We start from the raw sequence: 19,407 nt of genomic DNA, 5'->3' as shown, positions 1-19,407 counted from the left end.
AAAGTTGGGGCTTTGCATATTTCACATCACTTGATCTTGTTTGTATATGTAAGATTTGTTTCATTTTACAGTCATGGAAACTGAGCAGTGTTAACTAATCTGCTCCAAGGGCACAAGTTAATAAGTGGCAAAGCCAGGGGCAGAACCCAAATCTATGGCTACCAAATGGAATCACAGGCCGTCACAGGGAGAAGTCACAAAGGAGCTATAGTCCCTCCTGATGTGGGTATAATTTACCTGCCTTTCAGGCCTTTCCTCCACAGAAGACCAGAGTGGGTGGGCCCAGGAGCTCAAGAAAGGGCTAAAGCTAACACATGCAAAATATCAGAAGTTCCCCCAAGGCATGAGCATTCTTTGTAGATTTTACTGGAACTTGATGGACAAAATAACCTATAGGAATTGCATGTAGGAATCAGCCTTTAGATGCAGAGAAGGCTGCTATGAAAAAAAATGAACGATGACTATCTTTTGAAACAGAAGATAAGAAATATGTGAGCTGGGTCTCTTTCTAGCCCACTCTGTACCCCCGTTATGCCGGTCTTTGCACAGACCCCTCCAAACTTGACTCGATCCTTACTACACTCATTTTGGGTTTTCATTGAGGAAGAGAAAGAGGCAAAACGGTGAAGAGGGCAAGATATAAAAGAAAACAAGGACCAGAGTACCAACTTTCCTCAACCCCACTCCCAGGCGTGGGGATTCCATAATTCCTTGACAGAAAGGCCTTTTACAGTAAGAAAAAGGCAGATGTGTTTCAACTGCTACTGGGAAGGTAACTAGCCTAGGATATCCATTAGTGGCCCATAAATCCTGCTGCTCAGAATGCTGATGGATTTCTAGTGATTTGTGATGTTTTTCTTTCCGGGTTTTGATGGCAACTGAGGTTGAACACAATAGACCAGTTTGGCAAAGGTAAGATGCCTCAGCTATGACAAACTTAACTCTCTGGACTCAAAACCCTCAGTAGGTGTGAGGCAGCAAACCTAGCTCAATGCCAATTCCCACAAGAAACCCCCTCTGGGAATATGACCTTCATTGTGGCACGTCCAAGGAAAATTCCATTGTTAAATGTGCTCTAGGAGAATCTCCCAAGAGGCTTGCTTAGAGAAATGTTACCCATTATTCTTTCAAACATGAGGTTTTAGTGGATTAAACCCACTCCGATGGTAAAAGTTTAAAAGGAGAGTCTTATATCCCTTGAAAACCCTGGCAATGAGGCTCGGGGGACAAACAACTTAGAAGGTAACGGCCATAGGTGTGAGCAACCCCTTCGTATTTCCAAGGCTGAGCTGCGATGGGTACTCACGCTCTGTCGTTTGCACCCAAGCTGCAGACCAGCTCGGTCAAGAACGGCGAGCGGAGGGGAAAACACAGCCAGGCATGGGACCGGGTACAAAACTGGCAAGCGGAGAGTTACAAAACCTTTTTTCTTTTTCTCCCTCTAGAAGCAAATATAAGCCTGCTTTATGATGGCAATCCTAGTTTCCCAGAGAAGCACTTTTGCAATAATAGCACCATAGAATAAAAGCTTGAGCAACCAGGGGCATTTAGAAAAATAAAGCCTTCCTTTTTCCAAATACATTGTGGTCAGTGCTGCCAGTGCCTTGTTCCTTATGCTCCCTGCCAGGAGTTCACCTTAGTCCTCCAGACTCGAGTATTTAAAGTGTCCGAGTACTGAAAGGCACAGTCATGGTACCTCTTCAACAGAGTTTCTTTGAAGATTAACTGAATTACTGTATGGACAGACACTGTGGACAATGTCTGGTACATAGTAAGCTCTCTATAAGCCAAGGCTCTTAATATTATTGGATCAGTGGTTGTCATATGTAGCTCAATTAGCCACAACACATATATCACACCCCAAATATTTTGTAAAGCAAATATGTGACATGTTTGTGTTTTTCATCTTTATTCTATATCCCATAGGGAAACTTCTAATAAAAAAAAAATCAGCCATTTAAAAAATATGAAAATAGGGGATGCCTGGGTGGCTCAGAGGGTTGAGCGTCCGACCTCAGCTCAGGTCATGATCTCACGGTTAGTGGGCTGGAGCCCCACGTCGGGCTCTGTGCTGGCAGCTCAGAGCCCGGAGCCTGCTTCGGATTCTGTGTCTCCCTCTCTCTCTCTGCCCCTCCCCCTGCTCGTGTGCTTGCTCTCTCTCTCTCTCAAAAAGTAAATAAATATTTTTAGAAAGATTTTAAAAATCTGAAAATAGTTAAGCTACCTACTTTCTCCTTTACCTTTTAAACTTTGGAAGAATCTAGAACAAGGCTTCTCAACACTATTCTCCATTTTTGTTATGGAGGGGGGGTTGCCCTATGCGTCGTATGTTCAGCAGCATCCCTGGTCTCTACTCAATAGGCTGCCCATAGCACCTTCTTCCCAGTTGTAATAACCAAAAATGTCCTCTATCATTGCCAAATGTCCTTTGGGTGAGGGCAAAATTGCCCTTAGTGGAAAACCACTGGTCTAGCATTTTGAAACAGATGAGTAAACTACAGATACAAGTTCTGTAGAGTATGCCTCAAACATAAGATGCTGTGCCCCTGCCGAGGACTTCACGTATGCCACAAATAGCACGGTACCAACGGTGTAGTATGACCCACAGCCTGACAGAGACAGTGAGATGCTAAGCACTAACAAGCTATGGTGAGCAAAACAGTCCAAACTTCTTCACATATGCAAACTCAACATTTAATTTTCTGCAAGATTACCCACAATAATTACAAAGTTTCTATAATGCAGCCTCAAAAGCTTGGAACTAGGAGATCCATAAGAATTGATCTTTTATCTTTTACCTTTGCTGTGTCCTGGGTCTGTGTAACATAGCAAATGAATGTAGGCAATATTTTCCTCTAATTTCTAGGAGTAGTAAAGTGAAACTTTACTAAAATTAAAATGATTAAGTAATCCAATGGAGAGAAAGACAGAGTAAACCTCCAGCGTACAAACAACACTGAGACAGACGAAGACCCACTGTGCTTTTAAGTATGCATCTTTTAACAGAGCATATTTGTTGCCTATTCGATGACTAATAGTTTGACATTCTAAAAGTAATGTTGAAATATTAGCTGGTAGCTGCTTCTCGTTAATGATGGCTTGAGGGCAAAAAGCTGACATGTCTATGACACTGGTTTGTCCGCTCTGCCAGTCACATACAGTACTTTTGAAGCATTAGCAATAGCTTGAATGGACTTCCTACCGGGAATCTGTGGTCAAATGCTGACTAATGCCAGATCAACTTGAAGATTTCAGAGCCATTATCAAATACCTAATGTCTCTGTCATAGTCTTAGAATTAAGCCAAGCCAAGAAGTTCACCTTACTACTCGCAGCTGTATTAGGATCTTATTTACTTGATATGAATAAAATAGAGCTCTATGAGAAAGAGCACACATTAATTTCACCTTCTAATATCCATGTGACTTATAAGGTTCCCTTCCAAAGGAAAAAAAAAATGACACTCATATTTTAACTAAGTATCAGACCAACCCAATTTTCTTGTAAGGGCGTGAATCACTCTGAAGAAGGAGTGTTGCACCGTCCACCCTCATAGCCATTTAGGTTTTCTGAGATGATGTTACGGACAAGGATTACTCTTCTACTACACAGTAAAATGGGTGGGACTACAGGGAAACATGAAAGCTAAGTTTCATGTACAAGGTCATTTGTCTCTTACTTAGAGCTGCCTCAATTCATTCTTCTGAGAGGCAGAGTATATTTCCACTCTACTGCCTGACCTAAGAAAGAGAGGCAAGCCTGACGACTGGGTAGAGAGAGGTATTCTGCATTCTGGTATGAGCCTCCAGGGGGCAATTCTCCTTTCCCTCATTTCTCAGTGGAGGACAGAATCAGATATTTGCACCATTGTTAGCCATAGATACCACACTCAACACAAAACGAGACACTGCAAGTATTTCTTCTAACATTCTCAGGGTGTTCTTCCCCTTCCTAACTTTCTTTACACTCATCTTTAGTCCCACCCTGCACCATCCCTCTCACAAGACTGGAATCTCTGAGAGGTGGAATCAGTCCAGACATGGATGTCAGAAGGCTCAGTTTCTAGTCTTCTCTCTTTCTACCAAACTGTTACCCTGAACAAGCCACTTAATCTCGCTAAGTTAACTCAGCTGTAAAAGGCAGACGATAATTTGTGACTTCATAAACTTTCACTGCACAAATATCATGTATTATTAGAAGAAGTACTTAAATGTAGAGAAATTGTGGAAGGGAGTCATTTTGCATGGGATTTCAGTGAACACAGTCAGAAGAAAATGATTCATCAACAAGCACAATTACTCTCAGGCGTCTTCATTCAAAACTGGCCATGTGGTTCCACGACCTTCTAAAGGAAAAGATGGAAAGCCACCTTTACTCCCTTTCAATTCCTCCTCTCCACTTCTACCATTTTAACACTGAAAAAGGGTAATTGGGAAGGTACCTTCTCCCCCTCCCCAAGAAGGACCCTGGGGCCTTTGCCTCCTGGCCTAACCTCAGAGATTTTGCTTAAACTGATTTAAGAAGGTGGGCTGGCTTGACATCAACCTTGGAAATTACAAGGATTTCTGCTTCTCTTTCCTTGGACGACATCTCAGCATTCCTCACACAACAGTTTGGTACCTCCCTCTTTTCCTGGTCCCCTATACTTACCCAAACCCACACCCTCAAGACAAGCATGCAGAGTGGGAAGTACCTCTCGGAAGGGGACTCCATCTGCTCTACAAACAGAATGCCAGTCGGACATAATGTGGGAGCAGCAGGCTACTGTCTGGGGAAGACACCATAGCGGCTGGTGGACCCCAGGAGGCTGAAGCACAAGAAGGCACAGGATTCTCTCCAGTGCACAGCCTGGAACCTGGGAGGGGGAGCGGGGAATGTTGTAAACCACAGCCCTTACACCATTCCTTAAAGATCGGATGATGGTATTCCAGACTGCAAGGCAATAGCAAAACCTGAATAAAAGGGCCCTCTCTTTCCATTTCCCAGACAGGCCCTCATTATGCACACAAGTGTGACCCTCCTCTCTCCGTGTGTCCCCAAGTTCTTAGAAGTTGGTTAAGTGATAACCATACCAATTGAAAGAGATCATCACAGGAAAGGGAAAAATCTTTTTCTGGAGGCTCAAAACCAGAGAATGACCTTCATATCTGCTATAAGTTGCCATGATTTTAGGAAGATCATTTAATCTCTGCAAAACACAATTTCTTCATCTGTAAAATTGGGAAGAAAATGTGACTTACTTAAGTCATAAGATTTTTTTTGAAAATCAATTCAATAACAAGTAAAAACTACTTTTAAATAAAAAGCATTAAATATTACTAAACACCAAGTCTCCTACATATAGATTAATTCAACTTAAGCCTACAGTTGCAAAAGCACAACACGACTTTAGAAAATCATCAGTGTTGGGACACCTAGGTGGCTCAGTCAGTTAAGCGACTGACTCTTGATTTTGGATCAGGTCAGGATCTCACAGTCTGTGAGACTGAGCCCCACAGTGGGCTCTGCTCACGAAAACAGCTTGGGAGTCTCTCTCTCCCTCTCTCTCTGCCCATCTCCCATGTGCATGTGCTCTCTCTCAAAAATAAATTTAAAAATAGAACATCTTCAGAGTTAACATCTGAAAAAGCCAAAAGATGGTTCTACATTATTTGTCCCTATGTCGATGTACCCATAATTCTTTCTTCCCATGTGTCTATATCTTGGTATGAATCTCTCTGTCTCCAAAGGTAGCATGATGAAGTAGAAAAGTACACTTCATTTAAAGGTACAATACCATAATGTAAATCTCAAAACCATTATTTTCAGTTTTGTTGTCTTGGAAAAAATAATGTCTAGAATTAGGGTGATGATCCTAGACCATCTACCTCCAGAACTGCTTGTGTGCTAAATGAGAGGCATCTAATCATGCTTCTGCCTTGTTCCCTCTCTCTCTCTCTCTCTCTGTCTCTCTGATTCTGCTTCTGTCTCTGTCTCTCTACCTTGTCTTACTCTTCCTCATTATCCTTTATCCTTTTCCACCTCTGTCTTTCGGATTTTCCTGTCCAAAAGATAGAATTAAGTTATATTTCTAGATTTTTTTATTGAATAACTAAATTAAGTTGCTTTTTATTATCACCATCTTCTCTGTTTCTGGTTTGAGTCTTTTAAATGTGCTAGAGTAAATCCATTTCATGATTCTTGGGTCTCTCTTTCATTCCAGAAAATACACCGTTCCCACCACCTCTGAAAATTGTCTCCAACTTAATGAGGCAATGTGAAGAAGAGACATAGGGAAGATTATACATTGGAGGCTTGGCTCTGTCACTCACGAGCCAGGTAAGTTCTATCCCCTCTTGGAGGTTCAATTTTCTCATTTATAAGATGGGGGTAACACTATCTCATAAGAATAATGGGGGAATTAGATCAATTAAGATGCCATGTAAAACAAATGGCATAATCCCTGGTTAAATGGTGAGTGCACAATAAAGAGCAGCTTCTATTATGTTACAACTAAAAAATCAGTTCTATGCATTAACGACACCAAGGATAACATTAATAATGGTAATTTGGGGAAAGAATGGGATACTACCCATGAAACAGCTTGGAGATGGAAATCTCTAAAAAGTGCCAGACACTTTTTCTTACTGCTTTGTACGTGTTAACCCATGTAATCCTCACAACAATCATAGGAAGTGGGTGCCATTATTATTCCAGCTAAAGGTGAGGGAACAGAAGAGACTTATAAGAGCGGTTCCCTCGTTTCCTTAGATCATCACAGCTAGTGAGTGGTTGATCCAAAATTGAAACCCATGTAGTCTAGTTCCAGAGCCGGGCTGTAAAGCATCTTTCAAAATCACATGCCTCCAGGAAAGACGGCATCTTCCAGACCAGCTGGTATCTTGCCAGTAATTTGTTACCAGGAATAAAGTACAGAAGTCTGCTGGTTACTCTCTTTTTAACGGAAAGGAGTGTAGTTGCATTTACAAAATTCACTGGTCTTGGTCACCACATCTGCATTTCCTCTCTAGTGTAGGAAGGAGAGCAGTGCAATCCAAGCCAAAGCTTTGGAAGCTGCTTATGCCCTGGGCTCATCTGTGGTACGTGCACATCACCTATCAACATCGGCATCCTTGTCGTCACCACCACCACCGTTATCATCACTCCCGTGATAATATTACTTATTGATCACTATCTGACAGGCACGCGGCCATTCTTCACGTATGTTTTCTGAATGTGTGCAGTAGAAGAAAATGTTGAAAACCACTGAGCTACACCATTCCAGATGCAGACATAAAGCCGTTCCCATGATTCTACCACTGATGACGCCACCACTGACCTTGGAAAGGAAAGAGGAATGGCTATAACGTTCGCTGACATCTACCTTGTGTCAAGCATCGGACAAGACACTTTACATATGTAATCTTACTTAATCCTGAACACAACCTAAAATACAAGCATTAGAGTTATTTTAATCCCAGTTTTACAACGAAGGAAACCACAGCTCGGAATGGTTAAATGTCCTTCCTGAAGATCACAGGGTTTCTACATTATGGCTTCAGGAGTAGAACCAGACCCATGTTACTCTTTTGAGCCATCCCTTTAGGAGAGTTTCATCATTTCCTAAGCTAGATTTTTTTTCCACTATAATGTAAGCTCTCTCTTTTGGCAGGAGCCCCCAAAGAACACTAGCTTGGGCATCAGAAACCCCAAGTTCTAGCTCTGTTTTTACAACTCCTAAGTTGTGTGACTTTCAGCAAGTTGTTTACCCCTTAATATAAAGAGTTTCCAGCTCTAACTTCCACACTCTATGATGTCCCTAGAAACAGACAGAAGATACCCGCTGCCACTCATATATCAGTTCTGATCACAAGCTTTTTCTCTGCCCTTGGAAGAGAAGATTACAGAGAGGGGCCCACTGCCTAAGTGAGCTTGTTGACCAGAATATCAGACCAGGGCGGCGAAGGCAAAGGCGAAGGTTGGCTGGGGAGTGTGAGAAAGTCGTCCACCTTGCAGCTGTCCCTGCCTGAATGGTACCACAGATAAACAAGAGTCCCCCTCCAGAGATCTCTGCTGGCACCTTGTCTTCATTCCTTTCTGAAAAAAAATTTCATATCCTTGTGAAGAATGTATCGCCTTCTACACACAACTGCCAAAAACCCAACTGTAGGCAAAATCCATCTGACAAAATCCCTTAACCGCTTTGATTCAGTTCTTAAACGAGATTAGTTGTTGGAAGGTCACCGAGAAGCCATCTACTGCACACTGCAGCTTGGGGTTTCAAAGCTTTCAGTACTAAGGGAATCTCCGTGCTTGATGTCCCTTCTCTCCAGGCCGTTTAATCAATGAATCAACAAACAGTTACTGAGCAAGGCTTCCCTGGGGTCTGCAGGTCACCTCAGATGTGCCTCTCCAGTTCAATAGCAGGAGGAAGAAAAACAGATTTTTCTGACTCCTCTTAAACTTTCCATTTATAAAATCAGAGTTAGCATGAAAGGACCATGGGTCTCCTGTTCTTTTTTCTCTTCCTTGAACGTTGATGGTCCACAAAGAACAATAAAATACTATATAGTTGAGATAATATATAAGAGATAACAGGAAGGAAGGAAGGAAGGAAGGAAGGAAGGAAGGAAGGAAGGAAGGAAGAAGGAGGGAAAGAGAGAGGAGAGAGGGAGGGATAGAAGGAGGGAAGGAGGAAGGGAAGGAAGGGAAAGAAAGAGGGAGGAAATAGAAGGAGGGAAGGGGGAAGGAGGAAAGAAAGGAAAGGAGAGAAGGAGGAAAGAGAGAAGCAGGTGCTTAGGTTTCAGGAAGGTCAAAGGACACAGTGAACGTGCACACAGTCCTCTCAAGAAATGTCTCCTTGGTAGCACATAACCTCCATGTTTGCTAGCCTGTTAATTATTACTGCTCTTTAGTGCATATAATTATCTGCCACTAGTTTTAAGCTTTTAGGATTGATGTAATTATGAGTCTCTTATACCTTTAAGTGTCCTTCTGCTCTCAGCTCTAGCAACAGGATCATAGACAAAATGTGCATGTTGCCTCAATACCCAAAGCATCAGAAATCTTAAATTAAAAAAAATAATTGTCTTGAATAATTTGCACAGAAATGAAAAAAAAAACGCAGTAATAAAATACTACTTTCAGCTTTTAGTAAATGTTATCTAAAAGACTACACTGTGCTACAAACTGAATCACCATGTCCCAAGTGATGACAACTTAATGTAGCGCACAATTGTAGAGAAAGACCAACTTAGGGTGTTAATACCGTCTTTCTCTGGCCCAACACTAATAGCAGGATTCTATTTAGGCATACATTTCCTCAATTAAAAAAAAAATAAGGAAACTAGCAACAGCTTATTGGACACTTACTATGTGCCAGATGTGATAGGATCTTCTTTAACCTTTTCCTTCACCCACTGCTGTGTATTACTATCTTCAGTCTACAGATGAGGGTACGGAAGGTCAAACACACGAAGTAACAAATCCCAAGCAGAGTGAGGTCCAGAGAAAAGACTGCAACCCAGGTCTGACTCCAAAGATTTTGCCACTAGCCACTTTATTCTTATCCTTCGACTAGGAGAATCAAGGCCAGGAAAAGTAAAAACAATGTATTTTTAATTATAATTTACCCAAAACCCTATTTGTGGTTTCTACATCTGCTTTGAAATTGCACCCTTTACCCTCAGCATGAAATACTAGAATCTCTTCTTTCATTTATTTTTGATAAGCAAAGCTAGTATTAGAATAGTAAACCGTGAGGTCACAGCTAACCATGACATTCTGAAGAATTCTTCAGTCTAAGCATGCAGTGAGCCATTCCAATGTCTTAAAAAGCTTAATTTTTTTTAAATAAAGCTTAAATATAAGCATTATGTTAACACAGGTTTAAAGAAACCTCCAGTTCACTAGATAAAACTCTTTAGCGTATATAGAGGGGCTGATGCTCTTACATCCTCCTGAGACTCTAAATTACACACCAGGGCTTTTTCACGCGTGGACTGGGCTATCAAAGTGGAGGCAGTAATAGACAAACCAGCACCTGAACTTCCATTGCTCCGTATGACATCTGTACATGTGCCATTATGCATCTATTCAGAAGTATCCGTATGTGAAAAGGAGGTAACATATAAACACAGCATTGTCTTTTATTCTGGGAGGAGACGATTGTGTGTACCACCTGCGTGTGGCAGGAGGTGTAGCTCCAGAGACCAGTTCAGGTCTGTTTCACCTTGAGACTCGACACACCTAGAGACAAGTCTTTTGCTTAAAGTGCCTGTGGGTGCCCGTGAATCTCCAACACAGCGACTGAGCCCCTTCGTTCCTACACACTGGTCTGCCCTCCAAATCTGGCTTCTAAGGCTCCCCCTCCTCCCCCGGCTTTCATGGCTAGAGTTTCGTCTTTCATTTTCTTTTAATAAGCATAGCTGCTATCGGCACAGCGGATGAGCCACGAGGTTAACACTTAACCCAGGTACAAGTTGTTAGTATTTCTTGGTGGGAGGCAAGTCTATGAATATACTAATTTTCACATACAGAAACCATCTCTAGCAGAGAAATGCAAACGGTATTGTTCAACTTGGTCCTTGTCGAGCCCGGCCAAGGTCTGCGAGTGGATGAGATCCCTGAAGTTAGGCACAGTACAGCTCCCGGGATCTGCATGTGCTCATTACCATACTGCAGAAGTTGCTTCTGAAGCAAATAACAGTTTTCAGAAAGATCGAGGTTAGAAAATAATCTAGAGACTTGGGCAGGGAGACAAAAGACAACTGTATCACAGAAAAGCTAAGGAACAAAATGACCTATTCCTCTTACATCAAAGCTTGAGGACTCCTAGCACACAATTAGCATGACCTTCCACGAAGGGAGACCTGGCATACACAGATTTCCTTTTTTGTTTCTAAAATAAAGGTACTTACCAGTGAAAATCCATAAGTCACCACACTGTGCTCGGGACTGCACTGGCCACCCTCCTCCATGGAAGCAGAGCGTGGGACCTGCCAAGTTTGTGAAGACATCTACTTGGGTTGATTGGAAAGAGGTGTGTGGGGGTGGGGGGGTGGTGGGGAGAAAAGAAAGACTTTCCCTTTAAAACTGAACAGAAGCAGATACCACATCACATGACCTTTTACCGTAATTTCTATTAAAATCATTTCATGTCTGGTTGCCTCTGCTCTCCTGGCTCATTTGTATTGTTTACAACAAGTCATTGCACTGGCAGTTAGTGGTGGCCGAATCCATGGTTACCCGTTTTTACATTCACTAGTTAAATGGCATGCAGTTCTGCTGTGGCTTTCAGGGAGCAAGCTCTTAAGAAACCACAATCCAGCTATCAATCAGACTAATCTGAGAGAAATTAATCTTATAAACATAAGTATTGGCGCATATTAAAAATTGATAGAAAGGGGGCACGGGCTTTTATTGGTTGGAGTGACGAAAGTGGACAAGCTAAGATTTCACTTAGAGTCTCAGAGTATTCAGTCTGTGGTCTACATCTGACAGCCGTTCACGTTGTGCATCTAAAAATCTTTCAAGGGTAATACGACCCCCCTTTAAAACAAGTCCTGCACCCCCTCAAAATTTTGTGAGCATTTATTTCAGGTGAATGCTCTTAGGATCTAAAGAACACCCAAATACAGGTTTAACCACGGCTGCAATCCCAGCAAAGTAACTTAAACACATACATGCAAGACAGTAAAATACCAAACAGACAGCACTGGGTAGGATTCAATTAAGACAAAAACCTCGGTGGAATGCTCTTTACGAGTAAATTAGAACTGCAAACTAATATGTTTTACTGAGAGCAAGAACGATACAAATTCATTCTATCGTCTGTGAATTTACGTGGTTAATTCTTTAAAAACATTCCCCACAGCAAACTTGTTTCTCGAGATGGACATGACCAACAATTATCATTGCTAATAAAAATTTAGAAGTTTTATAGTTTAATGCCCACAGTAATTGTCCCACAAGTAACATCTAAATGCTAAATGAGAACAGCAAATAGTTAAAGCTAACATATTACAACCCCATCTACTGCAAAGTCACTGTATCAGAAGCTAGAATTGATTTGTTTCCTCAGAACGAATTGAAAATGAACGTAACACAACGTCGGAAAAATCCCTCCTGCACTGCTAATCGGATATTGTATAATGGTTGATTGCAGCTTTGCCCTGTGCTATTGCTGCCTAAATCATACATACTTACACGTTCTGGGTTCTTCCAAGAGTTTGGTGCAGTTTCAAGGACAAATGTCTTAAGGAAGCCTCTCTACTGTGCAGCAGGGAGCCTAGCTCGGATCTGATGACAAGAGAACAGTGCTAAATCTGACAACAGAGAAGGAAACTTCCTGCGTGAAGAAGAGATCTTGGAAAGTCTCAGGGTGAAAAAGGCTGCTTTAACTGTGCTGGTTGATTTGCTCCCTGGTTGTGTATACACAGTAGCAGCTGATCTGTGTTTGCAGCCCTGCAGAAAGGAACCTTTGCTGAAAACCAGTGGCATCACATTTCAGCGGAGCTGGTGCCGAGTTCTGGAGAGGAGAGCAACCCTTGACAACTTCACACAATTCAACCCAGCCGACTTACCACAGGTCGGGGACGAAAAGTGTCCCCCCGCTGGGTTTCATCGCGGGTATGTTAGCGCAGTTCCTGGGAAACCAAACACCGTTACCAACTGGACTCTGGCGACCGTGTGAGGTATTCTCTGGACTTATCTTCAACGGAGCCTCTATCTCTGCTGTCCCTACCTACCGTGGACCGTATTGTCACAGAACGGCTTCTAAATGCATCCCAGGTTTTAAAGTGCATCTCCTTCTGTTTCTTACAGAACCCTTCGAATCCACGGTGTGTTACTAATCTTGGCCAGGTGGCATTCTTCTGATGTCCCTCACAAATAAGCTGAGGGGGGAAAAATACAGGATAGGGTAGGGTGGTAATTCATTCTGCATTCTGCTTCCCACTTCAGAGACTGGAGCTTTAACACGACTGTTTTGTTGGAGGCCATTTTATGACCGTTCATTACAAATTGGGCACGGCTGCAAACTTCACTCGGTAGAAGCCCCTAGTGAGGCTCTGTCGTGAGGCTATAGGGACACTGAGAGGAAGCGAGCGATGAAGGACATGGAATCTGCTGTTCAGTAGTGGAGTTATCTTCTCTACCACCCTTCCTAGAGAAAAGAATGGAGATTCTAGACTTTGCTAACTCTAAGAGTGAAAGCAAGAGGGTGTAAGAGACAGAAAGAGTGAGGAAGAGGGAGAGAGAGACACTGACTTACTACCGGTTGCTGTAACAAACTTAATCCAAGGCACTGGTTAACCACTTGGTTATCTGTGTGTTGCTTGCTGCCCTTCTTCTCCCTCCTGTCCCCATGACAAGTCTAGGCTGTGGTATATGACATGGTATTTTCTCTCTATTGTGCGTTTTACTTCAAAGGGCAGAAATCAGAACTGACAGTTTAACAAAAGGCCACATTAAATGTGTCAGGAGGCATAGGGAAATGCTCTCCTACTTATCTGAAAGCCAGTCCAGGAGCTGCCTGGGCAACTGGTGAATTATCCAAGGCCTTTGCTATTCATTTTGGCCACGCTGTTGTTCAAAAATAATATTGCCCTGACATTTGAGAGCCCACATAATGTAATAAAAGAATCTGGGCTCTGGTGCCGGGTAGATTTAGCTCCTTATCCTGACCCTGCTACTTCCTACCTGCATGAGGCTGAGAGTTACCTAAAATCTCTGAACGTTTCCTCATCTATGAAATGGCAACAGTATAGCTACCGGAGGAGATTACTGTGAAGATAACACAGGTCAAGGGCTCACTACAATGCCTCGCATGCATGCATTTACAAACATTTACTGAGCCTCCTCTGGGAGACAAGCACACTGCCACACACTGCGGGGGGGGGGGGGGGGGGAGCCGCAAAGTCAACTGAGACATGGTCCCTATTCTCTAGGGCAGTCTACAAGCGCTCCCTCTTTCTTCCATCCTTCCTGTAGTTTGCATCGTCTCTACCACAAAGCAGAAAAACATTTTCAAATACCTTTCTCATTTGGTCCTCATAGCAGTCTCAGGAGGCAGATGAAGCTATACCCAATTTGCAAATGGGAAAACCACAGCTTAAAGGAGTGAGGGTCACACAGCTGGGAAATGGCAGCCTGAAAGGCAGCCCAAGCTCCGACTCTGTTGCGTACTCTTCAGAGTATGTATATGAATTTGCCACAGAGCATTCATTTGTTTTCATACTTCTGTATTATACCCTTATCCTTATTGTACTATTTCATGCATATATATTGTACTTCCCTAAAGGTCTACATGGACAGACTATACCTTAAAATTACCTTGTATTCTCCAACGGATGTACCATGATACTAAGCATACTATGTATTTAAATTTTTTCCTAGATTTACTTTTTTTAATGTTTATTTATTTTTGAGAGACAGAGTGCGAGTGGGGGAGGGGCAGAGAGAGAGGGAGACACAGAATCTGAAACAGGTTTCAGGCTCCGCACTGTCGGCACAGAGCCTAACGTGGGGCTTGAACTCATGGACCGTGAGATCACGACCTGAACCGAAGTTGGACGCCTAATCGACCGAGTCAGCCAGATGCCCCCAAATTTTCCTATATTTAAAAGAAACTCAAGCTGAGTCCACTTTACTATCTCTAATCAACGTCACAGAAAGATAGAAATCCCCAGAAAATAATGATTTAGAGGTTACTTGTGGCCTTCTAGGACTCAAGCCATCTATGTTTTCAATTATTTCCGAATAATTATATACATGCCAAAGTTTTCAACATTGCCTCATAATTAAACCACCCAAAGATCTCTCTCTTCATATATATTCTGTGCATTGAATTTTCATAAAAGCAATTATTTACTGTTAATTTCAAACTTGATCCCAAGACGTTCTGATTTCTAGGTTCACTTCAGTTTCTAGGTTAACAGATCACAAAGTGTAGAATTCCATTGGTCATTATCTTGTGAATCAGAGCAGAGCATTGGGCAAGTCTCAGGTAGAATCCAAGAAAATTGTTGGATCTGTTTTTTTTTAGTATAGTACCTATACCAACAGCCCAAATTCCTTGAATCAATGTCTATCTACTGCTTCATTTTATGCTTTAAAATACAGTCCAATTCTGATGGAAGAATTGGCTAGACATTTATCAGTGAATCATACATAAAAATAAAAATACTTTTGAAAGACATCTATATAGTATCTAGAGCTTGGAGTTCAAATCATGTATTATGTTAATTAGTTCTGTTGTATCCTGGAAATCTTTTTTTTAATGGAATTTATATCATTATTTACAAGTACTTACTGCCAAACAATGATTCCTTCAGCCTTAACAAAATCCAGGAAATTCAGATTATTATCAACATAATGGGAGAAGTGCAAATGACGGGCTGTGTTTGAGACAAGGAAAACAATTTTTGAATGTTCTCTTTCTGTTTCCAGAGTCATTCATTTTTCTAGACAAGCTGTGGCCATCAGCAAGAGAAAGTAAATATGCTCCCTAGGTACTGACATTGTATATGTTAAAATATCAGACTTGCCACGTTCAACTGCCCAGCTGCGTACTATTTCCTGCTTCCTCCCTAAATAACAGTAATACGAAAAATACCTACCACAGTTCAAGAGTACAGTGAGCAAGAAATATGCCTACTAAAGACCACCCTGGAGCCAAAAATTGGCCTAGGACTCTGTCAAACCTGGGCTGACCCAATGACTTTTCCTCACTGTGTAAAACTAAATATAGGGTTTTTTTTTTTTTAAATGTTTATTCATTTTTATCTTGAGAGAGAGAGAGAGAGAGAGAGAGAGAGAGAGAGAGAGAGAGAGAATGAGCAGGGGAGGGGCAGAGACAGAGGGAGAGAGAGAGAATCCCAAGAAGGCTCCACACTGTCAGCGCAGGGCCTGATGTGGGGCTCAAACTCAGGAACCACAAAATCATAACCTGAGCCGAAGTCAAGAGCCAGACGCTCAACCACCCAGGCGCCCCCATAAAACTAAATATAGTTTTCAAGAGCTTTTATACCCATGAGTCTCACTCAACTCTCACAGCCAACTTGTAGACAGATATTTTTATTATTTACCTTTTTAAAGGCAGGACAAATTCAGAGAATTTAATGATTTCACAAGACCATACAGGCAATAAATGACCCAGAAAAATGTTAAAATGGATGCTCTAATTTGTAAGTTTTCCCACACAACTAACATCCTGTACTTTCCCTTCAGGAAGAATGTGCATACATTAGTTTCCCCCTTTTTCCTTGTGGTTTCTCATCCAATGAACAATTAAATGCAGACCAGACTTACACACACACACACACACACACACTGCCTCTCTCTTCTACCTTCATATGCCTTCCATCTTCACTTCTCCCACTTCTTGGCCAATTACTTCAGAGAATAATTTTTCTCTCCATTTTTCTTCACTCTCCTGCCTTTCAGTGCATTTGGGTGTCAAAAAACAAATCTTATCACAGGTGATAAACTTAGAAAGAGTGCTAATGCCACACTCTTCCAAGGGAAAGAAAAGCCATATACTTCGCAAGCAGCCTCTAAAAACCCTGAAAGTTTCTAAAAATCCCTTTCACGCACTCTGCAATAGTTTCCATCTATCTTCTTAACTTCCAGTTATATGTGTGTTTCTCTTAAACATCAACCCTCCAGAGTCTAGATAAATGATAAACTATCATTCAGTTTTATTGCCTTTATGTTATGTTTATCACTTGTATCATAATAGAACTCTTTTTCATATTTTTTCATCACTGATATACAATATTTCACTCCAATAAGTTAACATAGGCTTTTATAGTCTAGCCTAGGAAAGTAGTCAGCATTTAAGATTGTTTTATGTAGGGGAAAAAAGTGAGTTTTGAACAGCCAAGAATTGATCTACAAATGAAAAGTTTTTATGTAAACCCGAGTGTCCAAATTTTGTGAGGTTTTCATTTCAAACCACTGCACCTGAGCTCCTTTCCTACTCTACCTGCTAATTTTTCTGGTCATGGCAAAGGCCAGACTTCAGTAAATAATTAGTTTTATCGAATGGAAATAAACAGGAGTATAATTAATTGGTTGATTCATTACTAATCAATCACTTAATGCAGAATCACAGAAACGAAGTAAGGTGGAGACCATCAAGTCAAACCCCTTCATTTGGAAATGAAGAACAAGAGTTCACTGGTCTTGGATAAAGAAGATAACCAGATCATACTAGAAACTATGCTCAGGACCATTTCAACCGATCCTTAGCTGAAGATCGATGTTCAGGCATATACACATTAGCGAAAGAAAGCAAATGTCTAGCTGTGAGGATGTCTGGTCCAAAGGATCATCAGGTATTATGTCCCGTTTCTACAACCTTTGGAAAATAAATGTTCATAGTAAATAGAAAATGAATTTCTAATCACTGAATTAAACTATTCATCTAAATAGCCAACTTTGGATTTCTCTCCACACATAATAACTTGGAAAAATATATAGCCTGTGTTTACTATAGCCACAGTCTCTAAGAAGAGCTATAACCCGCTAACAATTTTCCTGATTTATGTCTGAAAACATACAGGGCATGAAATGATTTCTGCAACCTTACGTTTTCCTCAAGAACACTGGTAGACAGAAGATATATTCCAAAAATCATGTTGGATTGCTTGTTAAAGCTCCTTTTTTAATAGAAATGTGTGATAAACAATTGTGCACGCCCTACCAAAAAAAAAAAAGTCATTAGATTTTTCCCCATTAAGAGAGGAAAGAGAAAAGAGGAAGGGAGAAAAGGAAGAAAAGAGGAAAGGAAGCACGGAAGGAGGGAAGAAACTCTGATAAAAGGATCTATTTTCTTATAATGTTTATATTGTAAAAACTGATTGCCTTCTTAAGAAAGTGCAATAAATATTCTTCCAAAGAGCAGCTTGAGGATAATGTATGGTTATATACTGTAACTCACTGTACAAATGGTATTCTTGTTCTTAATATTTAACATATATGGAAATTTGCTTAACAATCTATAATTGTGCTAATAAAAACAGGTATTTGTGAACATAAATTATACTGGTCATAAACTCAGCCTTATTAACCCAATATATCTTAGAGTGAGGTTGAATTTAAGCGGGCCACTCTGGTAACACAGATATCTGGAAACACTGCTTATTCTACTGCAGAAGTATCTATCAGAATCAGAATATGAAAGTTTTGCTATGCTTCATACAACGTTAACATCCTGAATCTGAATCTTCAAAACAATGACACATGACTGTGCCAGATACGCATATTTGCCCAGTTAAAATAATTTGTGCAAGGGAAGTAAAACAAGCACATTTATTAATTAGCACCCTTCCTAGAGTCCCATCCAGGGTTATTTATTTCAGCGTGTGTGCCATCGGAAACAGCCATAAGCGTCCATAAGTAAATAAGATATCTTTGGATCTCTAGTGTCCTGCACTTTATCACAGAGATTCCAAAGACATTCAACCTTTTTTGTACGGTAAGTATGATCATTCCCTTGTTTAAATCAACAAAGTATCCTTCGTAACAGAAATATAAGCAAAGGCCTGATTTAAAACTACTGATAGGGCACCTGAGCGGCTCAGTCGGTTAAGGGTCTGACTTCAGGTCAGGTCATGATCTCGCAGTTCGTGGGTTCAAGCCCTGCATCAGGCTCTGGGATGACAGCTCAGAGCCTGGAGCTGCTTTGGATTCTGTCTCTCTCTCTCTCTCTCTCTCTCTCCACCCTCCCCCCGCCCTCATACTTGCACTCTGTCTCTCTGTCTCTCAAAAATAAATAAACATTAAAAAAATGTAAAAAAAAACTATTGATGATTCTTCTTCACAACTACAGGTTTTATACTGTATGTAATGGCATAAATACACACTATTAAATACGTGTATAAGGTGTACGTGTCAGAGGGAATATGGGAGGTGAGCTTTATACCCAATAAAATGGAGGAGGTAAGCTATGGAGCTAGGGGGCTTTCACAACTCGAAATCATCAGGGTTGAGTAAATGAATGATATCTAATCTCCAAGAAAAAGAAAACTTCCCTAGCTTTGTGATCAAGACACACAGAGAGTTAACATTATCACACTGTGCACTTCAGGAATTTTTATTTAAAGATTTGCAAAGGCCTCTCCAGCTACCTGAATCTGAACATCTAAAACCATCAGTCCATATGTCTACGTTCTATGTCAAAGGCCTGTGTTACTTCCTGCAATATCTCTTAAACAAGGGGCACATGGGCTTTGGCTCTCCTTTTTGGCCAACCACCATCATTGATTCCGACACAAAGTACTCTTATAAATTAGACTCAAAAATAATCAAAAGAAAAGCATTCCAGAGAAAGGCCCTTACACTCTCCTACAGGACCTCACCCCCCCCCCCCACCCCGCCACTAGCATGACAGCGTGATGAACACGTAGAACTTATTCATAATTCC

General features: G+C 41.2%; 1 protein-coding gene across 17 annotated transcripts in view; it reads right to left on the bottom strand.

The window, feature by feature from the left end:
• ESRRG (estrogen related receptor gamma) overlaps positions 1 to 19,407 on the bottom strand; it is a 625,497-nt gene that overhangs the window by 556,932 nt on the left and 49,158 nt on the right. Inside the window, exons 1-2 of one of the 17 annotated variants that reach the window (XM_019465629.2) lie at positions 12,186 to 12,630; positions 10,898 to 10,975 (exon numbers count right to left, since the gene is read on the bottom strand). The exons of 15 other annotated variants lie outside the window; for them this stretch is intronic. The gene's annotated coding sequence lies outside the window, so the exon portion shown is untranslated. Of the gene's footprint in view, positions 1 to 10,897; positions 10,976 to 12,185; positions 12,631 to 19,407 lie in introns of those variants that run through there. One more of the 17 variants, XM_053908971.1, reaches the window with a different exon arrangement.

The sequence above is a fragment of the Panthera pardus genome, unplaced genomic scaffold, assembly GCF_024362965.1.
Source record: "Panthera pardus isolate Hobbes unplaced genomic scaffold, ASM2436296v1 HiC_scaffold_21, whole genome shotgun sequence".
Classification (NCBI taxonomy): Eukaryota; Metazoa; Chordata; class Mammalia; order Carnivora; family Felidae; genus Panthera; species Panthera pardus.
The sequence above is the reverse complement of the archived record's forward strand: the minus strand, read 5'-3'. Positions and strand labels throughout refer to the sequence as shown.